Source organism: Hibiscus syriacus, unplaced genomic scaffold (genome assembly GCF_006381635.1).
Source record: "Hibiscus syriacus cultivar Baekdansim isolate YM2019G1 unplaced genomic scaffold, ASM638163v2 tig00003398_pilon, whole genome shotgun sequence".
NCBI lineage: Eukaryota > Viridiplantae > Streptophyta > Magnoliopsida > Malvales > Malvaceae > Hibiscus > Hibiscus syriacus.
Window position 1 is genome coordinate 1,473,731 of NW_024061969.1, and position 17,018 is coordinate 1,490,748.

Sequence of the window (17,018 nt, forward strand, 5' to 3'; positions counted from 1 at the left end):
TATCGGGAAATAACACATATTATTGCTAATGTTGAGAGCTTGGTGCCGATAAATGGAAGACAAGAGAATGAGGAATGTATTATATGTCTGCCAGCTGGAGGTGCATCAAATTGATATTGAACACTACGATGGATGAGGAGCTACGACAAAAGAGGAAAAATTTAATGGGATTTAGTCTCTTGATATGCACTTTATCTCAACTATATTGTCTTGTGATGTTCTTAAATAATGTTAACTTGTTTAGGTTTCTGTTTTTTTTTCAGTGGATGCACAAAATTACTCCCTACATATTTGTTTAGTTGTTAACTCTTATCTGTAGTTCTATTGACTTGCATATTGTGATTTTCAGGTGCATATATATGCTAGACTCGGAGTGCTTTTCCTACTTGACTTTGCTTCATAGAAGTCAATGTCGCCAATAGTTGAATGTCATTTGAATTTGAATCTAGGAACTATTATTGTTGGTATTGTTATGATCATGTGTTATTGTCCGTACTTTATGAGTAGCCTGAACAGATTGGTGCTCATACTTACATTTATGAGTAGCCTAGACAGATTAGTACATTTATTACTTTGTAGTGTTGTTTTGTTCTTTGTAGGAGTATACTTTTCCTCCATTTAGGTTTAGGTAGGTTTTTAACGAGGCTCCCAATTTAAAGCGCCTAGGAGTGAGGCGATTAGAAGATTCAAGGAAATTGAGGATGCTGAAAGAATATGATTATAACGATTAGTTTTGATTCCTTGTATGTGTGTTTTTGTCTAAAGTTTGTGTAGAAATCAGAGTAATTCTCTGTAATTTCTTATTCTTTTCAATATGACAGATTACATATTTATATACAAAATATCTCTCTAAAGTAGGAAACTCTAAGAAAGGAAAAATAATAATCCTAGGATATGATCCCTTAAAATAAGGGATTGTAGAAATCTATTTACAAAATCATATCTCTATAGGAATGGTAACAAATCATATCTCTATAGGAATGGTAACAAATCATATCTCTATAGGAATGGTAACAAATCATCTCTATAATTCCTACACTCCCCCTCAAGCTGGAGAATATACATTGTATAATCCCAGCTTGAATAGGAATTTATTGAAAACAGGCTTTGGCAAAGCCTTAGTAAGAATGTCTGCAACTTGTTCTTCTGAAGGAATGTATGAAAGTGTGGTTGTCTTTTTGTTAACTTGATCAACAATAAAATGCCTATCAATCTCAACATGTTTTGTCCGATCATGTTGAACTGGGTTCTTGGTTATTTGTATAGCAGATTGATTATCACATAAAACTTCAAAGTGATCCTCTTAATTAGTGACAAGTTCTTTTAGTAGTTTAAGTAACCAAATTCCTTCGTATATTCCCAATGCTAGTGCTCTAAATTCAGCTTCAGCACTACTTCTTGAAACAACAGATTGTTTCTTACTTCTCCAAGTTGTAAGGTTTCCCCAAACAAAGGTGCAGTAGCCACTAGTGGATCTCCTTTCAGTAAGGTCTCTGGCCCAACTGGAATCTGTAAAGATCTTAACAGTTCTGTCTTGTGTCTTCTTAAACATTAAACCGTGTCCTGGAGTTTTCTTCAAGTACTTGAGAATTCTATTTGTTGCTACCATATGCTCTTTAGTAGGATTAGTCATGTGTTGACTTATCACATTTACAGGAAATGCTATATCTGGCCTTGTCAAGGATAAATAAATTAGTTTCCCAACTAATCTTTGAAATTTCTCTTTGTCTACCAAGGACCCATCTTCTTTGTTAAATTTCAAGCTTGCCTCCATTGGTGTATCAATCGGCTTACAACCAAGAAAACCAGTTTCTTTGAGTAAATCAAGTACATATTTTCTTTGGTTGATCACAAGTCCTTCTTTTGACCTTGCCACTTCTATTCCTAGGAAATACCTTAGCTTTCCCAAGTCCTTGGTTTCGAATTCCTTATTTAACAACTTGTTTAAATTGCAAATCTCTTCTTCATCATCTCCGGTAAGAATTATGTCGTCCACGTACACAATAAGGATATCTTTCTTATTTGTAGAAGTTACCTTGATGAAAAGAGTGTGATCGGCGAGGGATTTCTTGTAGCCGTTTTTTAGGATGACTTTAGTGAACCTCTCGAACCAAGCTCTGGGTGATTGTTTTAACCCGTATAGAGACTTGTTGAGCTTGCACACCTTGTTACTTCCTTCAACAGACTTTATGCCAGGTGGCAACTTCATATAGACTTCTTCTTCTAGCTTGCCATTAAGAAAAGCGTTTTTTACATCAAGTTGGTGTAATTTCCAATCGCAATTTACAGCCAAACTTAGGAGTACTCGAACAGTATTCAGCTTCGCCACAGGTGCAAAAGTTTCTGTGAAATCTATCCTATATGTTTGTGTAAAGCCTCTGGCCACTAGTCTCGTTTTGTATCGTTGGATGCTACCATTTGAGTTATACTTTATAGTAAAGATCCATTTACAGCCAACAGCCTTTTTTCTTTGAGGAAGGTCCGTAACAGTCCAAGTAGCATTTTTCTCCAATGCACAAATTTCCTCTTCAACAGCCCTTCTCTATTTTGAATCCTTTAGAGCTTCAGCTATGCTTGTGGGAACCTGTTCTTTATCCAAGTTTGCTGTAAATGCTTGAAAAGACGACATCAATGAATTATAACCAACAAATTTTTCAATAGGATGCTTGGTGCACTGTCTAACCCCTTTTCTAATAGCAATAGGGAAGTCATCTAGAGTAGAGGAAGTGGACTTATTGATTTCTTCTTCTATTTTGGCAGCTGGACCCAAATCCAATTCTCGGCAAGCATCAGATTGTAAAACAGCCTCAAGAATATGTTTTCTTTTCCTTGTATAGAAACGGAGCTGTTTGATTGGTGTTGTTTGTGGAATATTTTGAATGGGAGTAGGTGTATTTTCAGGAAGGGTATTTAAAGTGGGTATGGGTGAAGTAGTGATAGGTACTACCGGTGGATCAATGGAAGTAGTTACAGGTGACAAATCTGTAGGTAAGGATAAAATTGGTGGCAATTCTGAAGGTTGAGAATGAAGAGTAGGAGGAGATACCTGATGTGGCTGAAAATCCTTCCATGTCTCCCCCTGAATTTCAGCCTGAGTGAAATAGGGATCCTGCTCATAAAATGTTATATCCATAGTGGTAAAAAATCGTTTTGAAGGAGGATGATAGTATTTATAACCCTTCTTAAGTGAAGAATACCCAACCAGTACACACTTTAATGATTTAGGATCTAACTTGGACTTATTAGGAGCAATGTTTTGGATAAAAACAGTAAAACCAAATATTTTAAGTGGAAGAATGGAGGAGATAGGTTTAAAATGGGGAAAGTATTGCAAAATATAGATTGAGGTGTTTGAAATTGTAAAACCTTACTAGGCATTCAATTGATTAAATATGTGGCAGTTAATAAAGCTTCCCCCCACAAATATTTTGGAACATTAGTGGTAAATAAAAGAGAACGAGTAACTTCAAGGAGGTGTCTATTTTTTCTTTCGGCAATACCGTTTTGTTGTGGGGTGTCAACACAAGAACTAATCTGAACTATGCCCTTTTCCCTGAAAAACGCACCTAAAGACTTAGCAAAAAATTCACTGCCATTATCAGATTTAAAGAGTTGAATTTTTGACCCAAATTGAGTGAGAACCATGTTATAAAATTGGGTAAAAACACCTGCAGTTTCAGATTTATCTTTTAGCAAATAAGTCATGTAGCAGGAGAATAAATTGATTTAGTATGTTTGGCAAGAGAGCAAACTTTGCAAGAAAAAGAATTTGGCTTTTTATGAATGAATAGAGCAGGAAAAACTTTTGCAAGATAGTGAAAACTAGGATGACCTAAATGATAGTGCCATAACATAACATTATCAACTTTTTCTAAAGCGGTGAAAGATTTCGAGATTTCGGTTTTAGTAGAGGTAGGAAGAATGTAGAGACCATTCTGCAAGCTGGCCTTACCAATCATCTTCTTCGAGTTCAGTGCCTGCAAAATACAATCAATATCATTAAAAATTGTAGAGCAGTGCAAGTCGGTGGAAAGTTTACTAATGGAAACGAGATTGCAAGCCAGATTTGGTACGAAGAGGACATTTTTAAGTACAATCTGGTCATTGAGAATAACAGTGCCATGTCCTTCTATTTTGCACAAAGAACCATCAGCCGTTTTGACAGCTTTACCAAAGTTTGGAAAAAAATTGCAAAACAAATCTTTATTACCAGTCATATGATCTGTAGCACCAGAATCGAGGATCCAATTAGGGGACGACTGGGAGGAGAAAAAAATTGTAGCATGAGGTTTACCTTCTGGTTCTTTCATGACCAGATTACCTTCTGATTGAGCAGCAGAACAAGAAAAATTTTCTGGATTTGAAGTGATCTCCGGAGTAGGAGAAGAAGTTGTGGACATCATCTAGGTTGGAAAGAAACTGTAACCTAAGCTCTGATACTATGTAGAAATCAGAGTAATTCTCTGTAATTTCTTATTCTTTTCAATATGACAGATTACATATTTATATACAAAATATCTCTCTAAAGTAGGAAACTCTAAGAAAGGAAAAATAATAATCCTAGGATATGATCCCTTAAAATAAGGGATTGTAAAAATCTATTTACAAAATCATATCTCTATAGGAATGGTAACAAATCATATCTCTATAGGAATGGTAACAAATCATCTCTATAATTCCTACAGTTTGATATGATTTCTTCACTTTTATCATGGAACATAAGAGGGATGGGTAAAAAGGAAAAAGTAAGGGCTATAACTCGTGTAATTTCAACGTGTAAAGTAAGATTTGTGTTATTGCAAGTAGGGGTGAGCTTTTAATCGAGTCGAGTAAAAAAATTCAAATTATTCGAGTCGACGAGTCTTATTTTATAAGTCGAAGTTGACTTGAAATATTTACAATATCTTGCCATTACTTTATTCCAATTTAAATGTTATTTTATAACCGTATATAATACATATATATTTTTTTGTATTTTTTTCTTATGTAATTTACATATACCAAACAAAGTCGAGGGACTCGACTCATACTTCGACTCAAACTTGAAAATTAATATACTAATTACTAACAATTTTGAGTTATTAGAGTTTATGAAGATGTTTGATGGGAAGATAATTTGGAGAGTTATCCTTCGCACTACCCATTGGGGCTTCAGGGGGCTAATCTCATTATGGGATACAGACCTTTTTATTGCTAAATTGTGCAGAACAAAACACTTGTCATAGTGGATTTATTTCCTCATGTTAATTTAGAAATTGGAGTGGTGAATGTATATGTGCCGAACAATCTAGGGCAGAGGATAACTTTCTTTTTGAACCTTACTAAGTCAATTGCTGAGATTAGTGGCATCATTATTGTCGGAGGGAATTTCAACACAATTAAATCAAATTTGGAAAGGATCGGGGTAAGCTTCCACAATAATGTAATGAGAAGTTTTGGGGAGTTTATTTCAAACAATCTAGTTAATCTACCACTAATTGGAAACCAATTGACATGGTTTAGAGGAAGCGGTGATACTAATGCAAGCAGATTGGATTGAATTCTTGTATCCACAGAAGTTTTAAATAAGTTTCCCTAACTATTGCAGAGCACGTTTCCTAGAAGCCTGTCTGATCACAAACAGGTGGTGTTGAAGGAAGCAATTGTGAAAAAAGTGCATAGACCTTTCAAGTGGTTCACTAATTGGGTGGATGACACTGGTTTCATTTAAAGAGTAAAATAATATGTGATCTTAATCAAGGAAAAGGAGTGTGGAATATCCTATAGGAGGTTAAGACAGTTTGATTCCAGAGGATGTTGGTGTTAGAGATTCTGTCAAAGCTTCCTATTAAATCCTTAACCCGTTACAAGTGCGTTTGTAAGCCATGGTCTTCATCTTTTGAAACCCCTCATTTCATTACCATACATCATCAGAACAACCTCAAAAACAACAACCTTAATCTCCTCCTGAAATGTTTTCATGGTGAAGAACCTTAATAACATCCATTATTTCTCTCAACTTTTGACCGAGATAGGCCAAAACTTTAGAGTAAAACACAATATTCACTTACCCTTTTTCAAGAATTTTCTGTATGCACCTGAAATTGATGGTCCTTGTAATAGAATATTGTGTTTAATAGATCCAGATATTGGACATAATGTTGCCCTTTGGAACCCATCTACTAGAGAGTTTAAAATCCTTCCTCAATCGACAGTCTAACGCCATCCTGGACTAGATTACACTAGTTTTTATTCTTGGTTTTGGGTATGATTCTCAATTTGATGACTTCAAAGTTGTAATTGTCGTAACCTACCTTCGGGTGGTCCCAAAATCGGTTTCTGACTTAAATTTAGTGTGTTGGAGCCTTCACCGATCATTTGAAATTAGGTTGATTGGACACCTTAACTTACCTTTTACCTAATCTACGTTTTACCAGAGATTAATCAGATTTGGGAGTTGATTACAGTCAAGGAAGAATTAGCATCCTTGTACTACCTTTTCAGTACCAATTTAATTTTATTGTGTTCTTAATTGTGAAAATTAAAAGTTAAATTAAAATTTAAAAGTTCGATATGAATTACTTACCTTTAACCAATTAAAATTGTCCTAAATAACCAAATTAATGTTAAATAATAGAATAAAATAAAATAAAATAAATCTTAAAAAAATTAAATTAAAAGAAATATTAAAAAGGATTAAATTGGAAAACATTTGAAATTTAGGGTCAAATTGAAGTTAATTGGAGCTGCAAGGAGAAAAATAAAAGTTAAAGGGTAAATTTTAAAATATAAAACATATAAATAGGGATGAAATCGAATTAATTCAAAATTCGAGGGCAAATCTACAACATGTGACCAAAATGAATTACACATCAAAATATCATGGACTGCAAAAATAACTTCAAATTTTGGTATTTAAACCCAAGTCCCTCGTAAAAATACCCCCTAAAATCAAGAAATTATACCTTTTTATCCCATTTTCTAAAAACCAAACCCCCATTTTCTCTCAAACTCTCTCATTCTCATCCCATCGGGCCAATGGTCGACCAACCCCTGTGATTGCTTGTCGCTCCAACCACCACCTCCGGTAGCCGAACAACCTAAAAGGCTACCCAAAACACTCACCTCAACACCTTAAAGCAAAAATCAAACCCTAAATATTAAGAAAATGCCACTATTTGCTTTAAGGTTTTGTTATATTTTGATATGTATTCATCGTGTGTTTGTTCAGCTCCATCGGAGACCTTTTATAGCCCTCGGAGAAGGGAAAAATCCCTTGAATCGGGTTTTTAAAATCCTGATCTTGTTGGGATTTATTTACATGCAGTCATGGCTGATTCTCTCGGCATGTCGTTGTTGGAAAAATGGGGTATGTTTTCCTCTTTGATGTGCTCCGCAATTTGCTTTGATTTTGCTGTTTGGTTTCGATTTGGCGTTTATTTAACGTCGATGCATAACCCTCAATCGCCATCTGCCACTTCTCGTGCGGTGCTAGTGTTAGGTTTTAAACCCCAGCTGCCTTCAATCTAGGCCATTGATCCCTGTCCTGATCTAACGGTTGTAACGTGTGTGGCACGAATGCTAAAGATGCAAACCCTAGCCCCTCCTGGGTCAAGCAGGCAGGCTTGGGCCTTCCATCGAACTTGTTGGGTCATGGTTGCTTCGGTTGGGCCCCATTTCTGGACTGTATTTGGACTCTTTGGACCTAAAGACAAAACCAAAAAAAGAAAATATTAATATAATAATAATAATATAAATGATATATATATATAAGTATAAGAATATACATTAATATACAATAATATATAATAATAATACTATAATAATTATAATATATATAATATATAATATATAATATATAATAATAATAATAATATATAATACAATAATATAATATATAGATAATATATACTACTATATAATATATAATATATAATTGTAGTCACTCATTTTCGTTTGGGCCTTAGTTAGTATATATAATAATATAGTATAGTTTCTGAAAATATTTTTGAAAAACATATAATATATAGTTTTTAGAAAATGGTTTTTAAAAGCATATAATATATAGTTTTTTAAAAAATAGTTTTTGAAGATATATATATATATAGTATGGTTTTGAAAACACGTTTTTGAAAATGTATAATATATAGTTTTGAAAACATATTTTTGTAAACGTATATAATATATAGTTTTTAAAAATTGGTTTTGGAAAAAATATAATATATAGTTTTGAAAACATATAATATATAGTTTTTAAAATATTTATGAATATGTATATATAATATAGATTTTGAGAACATATTTTTGAAAACATATAGTATATAGTTTTTAAAATGTTTTTTGAAAACATATAATATATAGTTTTTTAAAAACTAGTTTTTGGAAAACATATAGTTTCGAAATATATACATATTATTATTATTTTATTTTCTATTTTTAATTTTATTTTGTTTATTTATTTTATTTTATTATTTATTTATTTTCTTATTTTTCGGTCCAATCAAGAAAGGTCTAGGTCCAAGGCCAAGGGTCTGGCTAGCATCTAGGCCCAACCAAGCTCACTAGCTTGACCCAACAGGTGATCCCGTTTGAAGCCCAGTAGAAGCAAGCCTGGCCCAACAAGTCCTATAAGGCCCAAACTCATCTGTCTGACCAAGCAGATAACTAGGGTTTCGTATCAAACTAAATGTGTTGCATAGGAAGCGCACGTAGAGCTCATGCGCCCGAGTAGTTCAAGAACCGACCGAATTTCTCGGCCTCTCAATGTGAAATCGAAACAGCAATGACGTACCGGAAGATCGACCAACACCCTGAAATATTCAGGACCACAATGGCCTTCCATAGGGCTATAATAGCCCGACCAGGCAATGAATAACACAACAAGAAACCATCACCGAGAAAGCTTCGAAACAACACCTAAGGAAAACCTGATCAAACAATTAGAAAATCACCAAGCAACATACAAAAAAATTCGAAGAGTACCAAAGAAAAAAAGCAATATACAACAAATATACGAAAACCCTAGCTAAATTAAAGAGCAAAAACATTCGAAATCAAAAAAAAATTAAAGCTTTGTTTCATCAAAGGTTATCAGGAACACATAGAAACCTCATCGGAGGAGGAACAATCACTGAGAAAGTGAAGAGACCTCGTTGTAAAAAAGGTAAAAAAACAAAAACTTCATGTTTAAATCTACATTGATGGGGGTGTTTTTATGGTATTTGGGCCTCGTTTTTAGGTTCACGAGGTCTAGGGAAAATTTAAGGTAAGCTTTTAGGTTTTCGACCACCGAAGGCGGTGCCCAGAGCAGTAGAGCATTGCCCCAGTGATGGTTGGCCATAGGTCGATTGAGAGACTTTGGAGAGAGTTTAGAGAGAAGAGAAAGGGTTTGATTTTAAGAGAAATGAGTGAAATGTTATTGTTTTGTGATTTAGGGGAATTTATAGGGAGGGCCTTTATGTAAATATGAAATTCTTAAATTATTTCCACAGTCCCTATAATTTTGATGTGTAATTCATTTTGGTCACCTGTTGTAATTTTACCCTTGAATTTCAAATTTATTCAATTTAATCCCTATTTTTTTATATTTATGCACTTTGACCCCCTAGCTTCTTATTTTTTTCTTGAAGTCTTTAATTAATTCCAATTTGATCATCGATTTTTAATTCTTTTCAATTTTTTCCTTTTAATTCAAATTTCCTTTTAATTTTTTTATTATTTAACATTAATTTGATTTATGTTTTTTAGGTCAATTTTAAATCCTTCAATGGTAAGTAATTCGAATCGAACTTTAAAATTTAATTTAACCTTTAATTTTCGCAATTAAGACAACTGAGAAATTAAATTAGTACTGAAAGGGCAATACATGGGTGTTAATCCTTCCCTGATTGTAATCGACTCTCGAATCTAATTCAATTCTGGTAAAAACGTAGATCAGGTAAAATTGTAATCCAAGCACATTGGATAGAAATTCTTGTATCCATAGAAGTTTAAAATGAGTTTACCCAACTATTGGGGACAACGTTGCCTAGATGCATGTATGATCACAAACCGGTGGTGTTGAAGGAAGAAATTACGAAAAAAGTGAATAGACCTTTCAAGTGGTTCACTCATTGGGCAGATGACACTGGTTATATTTAAAGGGTAAAAAAATATGTGAGCTTAATCAAAGAAAAGGAGTAAGAAGTATCTTACAGAAGATTAAGACAAATTTAAAGGAATAAGTCGATTGTTGTGTCAAAGTGATACTAGAGGAAATATAGAAGATAAAGAGGGGGATGAAGAAGATGCAAGGGTTGATAAAAAATAGAACCAAATTACTAGAGATGTTGGTGTTAGAGATTCTCTCAATGCTTCATGTTAAATCCTTGACCCATTTCAGGTGCGTTTGTAAGCCCTAGTCTTCATCTTTTGAAACCCCCATTTCATTACCAAATATCATTAGAACAACCTCAAAAACAACAACCTTAATCTCCTCCTCAAACGTTGTCATAGTGACACCCGTGATAACATCCATTATTTCTCTCAACATTCGACCAAGATAGGCAAAAAATTTAGAGTAAAAAACAATATTCACTTACCCTTTTTCGAGAATTTTGTGTATGCACTTGAAATTGATGGTCATTGTAATGGAATATTGTGTTTAGCAGAGCTAGATATTAGACATAATGTTTATAAAAAATGGGTAAACCAAGAGTTTAGTCACTGAACTTCCTGTACTTCTTAACACGGTCTTCCAACTTTGAAATTTTACAATTTAATCCCCTATTTCATCCAAAAATACCAATTAAATTCACCACTTTATAATTTCTTAAATTTAGCCCCTAAATTGGGGTGTTATAATTCTCCCCTCCTTAAAAGAATTTCGTCCTCGAAATTCATTCATGTCACAAAATTTCAGAAATGAAAATTTCATCAATTCTTCTATATCTTCACGTAACTTTTATATAAATATGGATCCTCCACTAATCCTTAACCAGTTGAGCATACATTCTTATCAGAACTCTCCCTCATTTCAATAAAAGAATCCGAACGAACATTTCCTTGAGTAATCAATTCAGTCTTTGTCATGAGAATAGGCTCATAGAGCAGTAGCATATCCCAATTTCATTTCCGGAGTCAAGTCAGAATTTTTCAGATAAATAACTCTCACATGGATCGTGAGGTACTTCACAACATTTAAACTGATGTTACTGGTATTCCTTTTTGTACAAGTGTAGCCTTAACAGATAAAAACTTCGGTTTATTCGTTACAGATAGGGACTCATCCTTGGAGTTCCGGCTCAGAGAGGTACGATTGCAGTCTAGGGGCATGTACTGATCAGACATATTTTGACATTCAACCGGCCGGTCTATCTTGAATTTTTTTTGACTTAAACCATAGTTCTGATACCAATAAATGTAACCCCCACAGACCGATAAGGGTAGTCCGATCCGATCTGGGAAGTCACATTAGGGCAACCGGAGCGACCCACTGTAAAAATAGCGGAAGATTTAAAAACTTTTTATCAGAACATGTAAACTTATAAAATCAGTTTTCACTATTTAAAAATAAAACAGATTTCCAAATACGTATATAAATCAAAATACAATTACATGCCCCCTAATCACATGTACCATACTCTGCAACAACGCTGGACGAAATCCCTTACTGAAGTCGATAGATGCACTGGTACAATTCTTTTAACCTGAAAAGGTGAGTAATAGAGTGAGCTTTGGAAAGCTCAGTAATACAGAACTACCAGATGATGCTGATGAACGTGCAGATACAGATAAATATTTATTTCCTTATTGTTTCCGAACATTTACATATTGTTATGCTGAGCAGAGATCCTACTGATATTTCAGGTGGTAACGGATAATGAGCTTTCAGTTCAGAGAAATATTTTTGGATAATTGAGTTCAGGAGATCAGAATAGGTTTTCTAGTGTGTTCCCATAAAACCAGTAAAAAGATACAGATCTTTTAAAACATATATATATATATATACCCCCATCCAACAAGTCCAAATTGTGTAGGTTCCCCAGAACCATACACCCACCATCAAGTCCAGTAGGCCCTGAGCACACAGCCGAGGAACCGGTAAATAAGGCCCTGAGCACACAGCCGAGGAGCCTCCAGGTATACTTCCTCCAACATTACCCCCAAGTAAAATATGTCTGTCCGTAAACGGATATATCAAAAATCAAAACATAAATCAGGTCAAGTATCATATCAAAATCCAGGTCAAGTATCAGATCAGAATCCAAGTCAAGTATCAGATCAGAATCTATGTCAGATATCAGATCAGAATCCATGTCAAGTATCAGATCATAATTCAAATCAAAAATCAGATAAAATATTCATGTGAGTATGGAACACACCAGAATTTACAGATAGTATTCAAAGATATTGGATAATCTTAACAAGTTGAGGAATATGGATCTTCAGTATACCGATAGAATATCGGAATTCAGAATCACTATTGGAAAAGTTCAATGACTGACAGAATCATCAGTTATTCTGAATGTGACTTGAGCTGATAAGGAAGAAATGAAGGTTCAGGACATTTATATTATGTGTCGATTGATCGGATTATCAGACAACTCTTACATGAATAGTTCCCAGAACTAATGCCTGTCGATTGGTCAATTCATTGTTCTTCCAGGGTATTTACTCTTTAATACCACAATTCTTGTCCATAGACCATTTTCGGAATCATCGTTGAATAGATCTTCTAATGTCTTTATTTCATTTCCACACTTCCATAATATCATGAAATGCTGACGTACTTGATTAATTTTTTCATAACCCATTGTAATTGTACACTACGTAAACTCATCAGAGTTTCCAGACTTGTCCAAATCACTTACTAAATCCTCAGTCTTTGAGGTTACATATTTCATTTAGCAGTCATCTCCATTCCAGTTACTTCAGGATTTTCCACAGTAATTCAAACGTTCCTGAATTTCAAATACATGTTGTACTTCCATTCCATTCAATTTGGTCTTCGTGGTTGATTGTCGAACAAATGTCCAATTCTTAGTACTGAATACAATCTAGAGCTGTGCTGAGCTGAATACTTCCAAAATTTATCATCGAGCCAAACTTGAGAAGACGAACACATGTTCCAGTAATATCTATGCCATTCAGGTATTGACATAGTTTTAGGGTTGATCTACTCACTTAAATTATTTTCCATTACCTTTAAAGGTAGTCCAATACCTATGCTTACTTGGATTCCTTAATTAATCCAAGACATTTACTTAGTTTAGACCATAAGGTTATTTTGTAAATTTTGGTATTCAGTTTTATTCCATTCATTTCAGAGCTCGAGGATATCCAATCATTTCTGAGCTTGGTGATATTCTTGGGTCATTTCCATTACATGGGTATTTTGGTTATTTTACAGATCTATGGTATTTCAATCTTCTCCTTCCATCCGGTCTTATTATTTAATTCAATCTTATCATTTACTTTAGTCCTTTCGAATAATTCTGACAACAGAATACCCTCGATAAATTATTCTTCAAGTATTTACTCATTATTCGGATATTTTCGAGTCAAGTGTCTTCTTAGATTTTACAAACAGAATATCATGAATTTTCTGTACAAAGACAGGATCTTAACAATTAAATTCTTACTGAATCGAGTTAAGTACAAATCCTCAAAGTACTTTCTCATTCAAGGTCAATTCAGACTATTTTATCTCTCAAGGGCATTTTCGTAATTTCTTAACTAGATAATTTCAATATTAGCTCTTAACGAAAATAATTATAATTTAAAGATCCTATGGTTAATTGCTTTCTCCAACATTCTCTAATCTTGAAAAGATTCCTTAACAGACTTCTAGCATCTTGTTCAACTCCTCTTGGGTTAAAAACCGGTTATCCAAAATATCCAAGTAAAACTAACATTTCTTATGCACCTCAATATTTTTTTATCAGATCAATATGTCTGTAAAAACCTCTTATCCAACTTTCATATTCCAATCTTGTCTTTTTATAACACAAGGGTATTTTCGTAATTTTACCATACCGGAGTATTCTCATAATTTCTCATCCAAATACCTGTAACATTTAACCTTTGATGAAATAAATTATAAGTTACAGATCCAGGTTGATTTCTTTATCACTAAGCACATAACTTGTAATTTAATTCTAACAATCCCTTAATTTCTTATAAAAGTCATCTGAACCATAATCAATTACTGAACCTTTTTACCGTATTCAGAACGAGTGTAGAACTTCATTAATTACACATATGAGACCAAACATTTCCATTCATGAATTTACCAATACCAACATGTTTTATAAAGCATAAAGAGGTAGTAAAGTATTACCTCGATTTTCGTGCAATACTGATCGACCATAAAAATTCCATTCGAATGCCTTTGATCTTCAATTCAACTTCCAATAATTCCTCAAATACATATCAACGTAAATTATATCAGAAACGAAGCTTAATTGCGATAAACGGATCGAATCAGGTGATAAATCAGTGAAAGATGGCTTACCGGGTTCGAATTTGGCGAAACAGACTTTGGATTCGGATTCAGGACGTCGAAAGCATAAAATATGACTTTTCGGAAATTTGGAATTTTCGGTCAAAATCAAAGTCAACGGGTTTGACCGGCAATTTCGAGGCCTTTGGGTTCGAATTTTGAAAAACGGACAGCGGAATCGGATTTGGAACGTCGAAAAATGTCAGGATAGGTATACTCGGTCGAAGTCAAAGGTCGTTTAATGCCTGGTCAAAGTTTTGGTCAACAGTGGTCAACGCCGGTCAACGGTCAACGGGTCGGGTAGGGTAAACGAGTCGGGTTGGGTCAACGGGTCGGGTAAATGGGTCGGGTCGGGTAATGACCGGTCAAACCGGTCAACAATGCACCAAAACCAGTCAAACCAGTCATTTGGACCATCCCCACGCGCAGTGGCGGCACGTGGGGCCCTTTCCGGCTGCCTTAAAATCATGAAAAAATTCTTAAAAATTATTTTGAGCAATTTCAAGATACTTACAAAGCTCGGTTCACAATTTTGAACGGCGGAGAGCTCGATTTCAACAAATCAGAAACTTTGACCGATTCACCTCCTCACGCGCCGCCGTTGACGGAGACCAATGATGACACCGGCAAACTCGGAACGATGCAACGAACACGATGGTGCGGGAGGTGTCGTAAACGGATGACCCGATCGTCGTGAATCGATGAAAAACCAACTAAAACCGAGTTATTACCGATGATACTTCCGACTGAAATTAACGACGAACGGAGATGATTCACGATGAAAGGTTTGAGGGGTTTAGTTCCTCGGTTGACAACGAACACGATGGTGGTTTCGACTCGTCGATCGGAGGTCGGACGGCGAGTAGATCGGAGTTAAAAGGAAGGTAGTTGGAGAAGACAAAACTGGAAAAAAATGAGAACCTGCGCACGGGGAGAAGAAATTTATAATTCATCCTATATAAAAAATAGGTAAACCAAGAGTTTAGTCACTGAACTTCCTGTACTTCTTAAAAAGGTCTTCCAACTTTGAAATTTTATAATTTAATCCCTGATTTCATTCAAAAATACAAATTAAATTCACCACTTTATAATTTCTTAAATTTAGCCCCTAAATTGGGGTGTTACAAGAGAGTTTAAAATCCTTCCTCAATCCACAGTCCAGCGCCCTTTCGGAATAGATTACACTAGTTTTTATTGCCTTCGTTTTGGGTATGATTCTCAAACTGATGACTTCAAAGTTGTAATTGACGTAATCAACCTTTGGGTGGTCCCATATCGGGTTCCAACTTAAATTTAGTGTGTTGGAGTAGTCACCGTTCATTTGAAATTAGGTTGACCAAACACCTTAACTTACCTTTTACCTGATCTACGTTTTACCATAGATTAATCGGATTCAGTAGTCGATTATAGTCAAGAAAGGATTATCACCCTTGTACTGTGCTTTCGGTACCAATTTAATTTCCCGGTTGTCTTACTTATAGATATTAAAAGTTAAATTAAAATTTAAAAGTTCGATCCAAATTACCTACGTTTGACCAATTTAAATTGTCCCAAAAAACTAAATTAATGTTAAATAAGAGAATAAAATAAATAAAATAAAAATGAAAAATAAAAAATAAAAAATAAAAAATATAAAAAATTAAATTAAAAGAAATATTAAAGAAGAATTAAATTGGAAAACATTTGAAATTAAGGGTCAAATTGAAATTAACTGGAAGCTAAAAGTAGAAAAATAAAAGTTGTGGGTAATTTGTCAAATATAAAAACTATAAATAAGGATGAAATCATAATTCAAAATTAAAGGGCAAATCTACAACAAGTGACCAAATTAAAGTATGTATCAAAATAACAGACTGCATAAATAATTTAGAAATTTGGAATTTACACCCAAGTCCCTCCTATAAATACCCCCTAAACCCCAAAAATCATTCTCTTTATCCCATTTTCTAAAAACCAAAACCCAATTTTCTCTCAAACTCTTTCCTTCTCATCCCACCGCCTCCGGTAGTCGAAAAACCTAAAAGACTACCCAAAACACTCTCTTCAACACCCCAAAGCCAAAATCAAACCCCAAATACTAAGAAAATGCCACTATCAGCCTAGATCTAAAAACAACTTTCAGGCTGTACCTTTCTGACGAAATCTTTTCATTCTCCTGACAACTGTTCTCATTTTCATGCTAGACTGATAATAACTTTGAGTTTTTTATTTTATTTTTTTGCTTGGAACATTATTTTTTGCTCGCTTTGCTTTAGGGGTTTGCTATATTTTGCTTTGTATTCCTTGTGTGTTTGTTCAGCTCCATCAGAGGCCTTTTATAGCCATCAGAAAAGGAAAGAAATCCCTTGAATTGGGTTGTTAAAATCCCGATCTTGTTGGGATTTATTTGGATGCAGTCATGGCCAATTCTCTTGGCATGTCATTGCTGGAAAAATAGGGGACATTTTCCCCTTTTAATGTGCTCCACAATTTTCTCCGATTTTGCTGTTTGGTTTCGATTTGGTGTTGATTTAACGACGGTGCATGGTCCTCACGCGTCCTCTGCTACCTCTCTTGC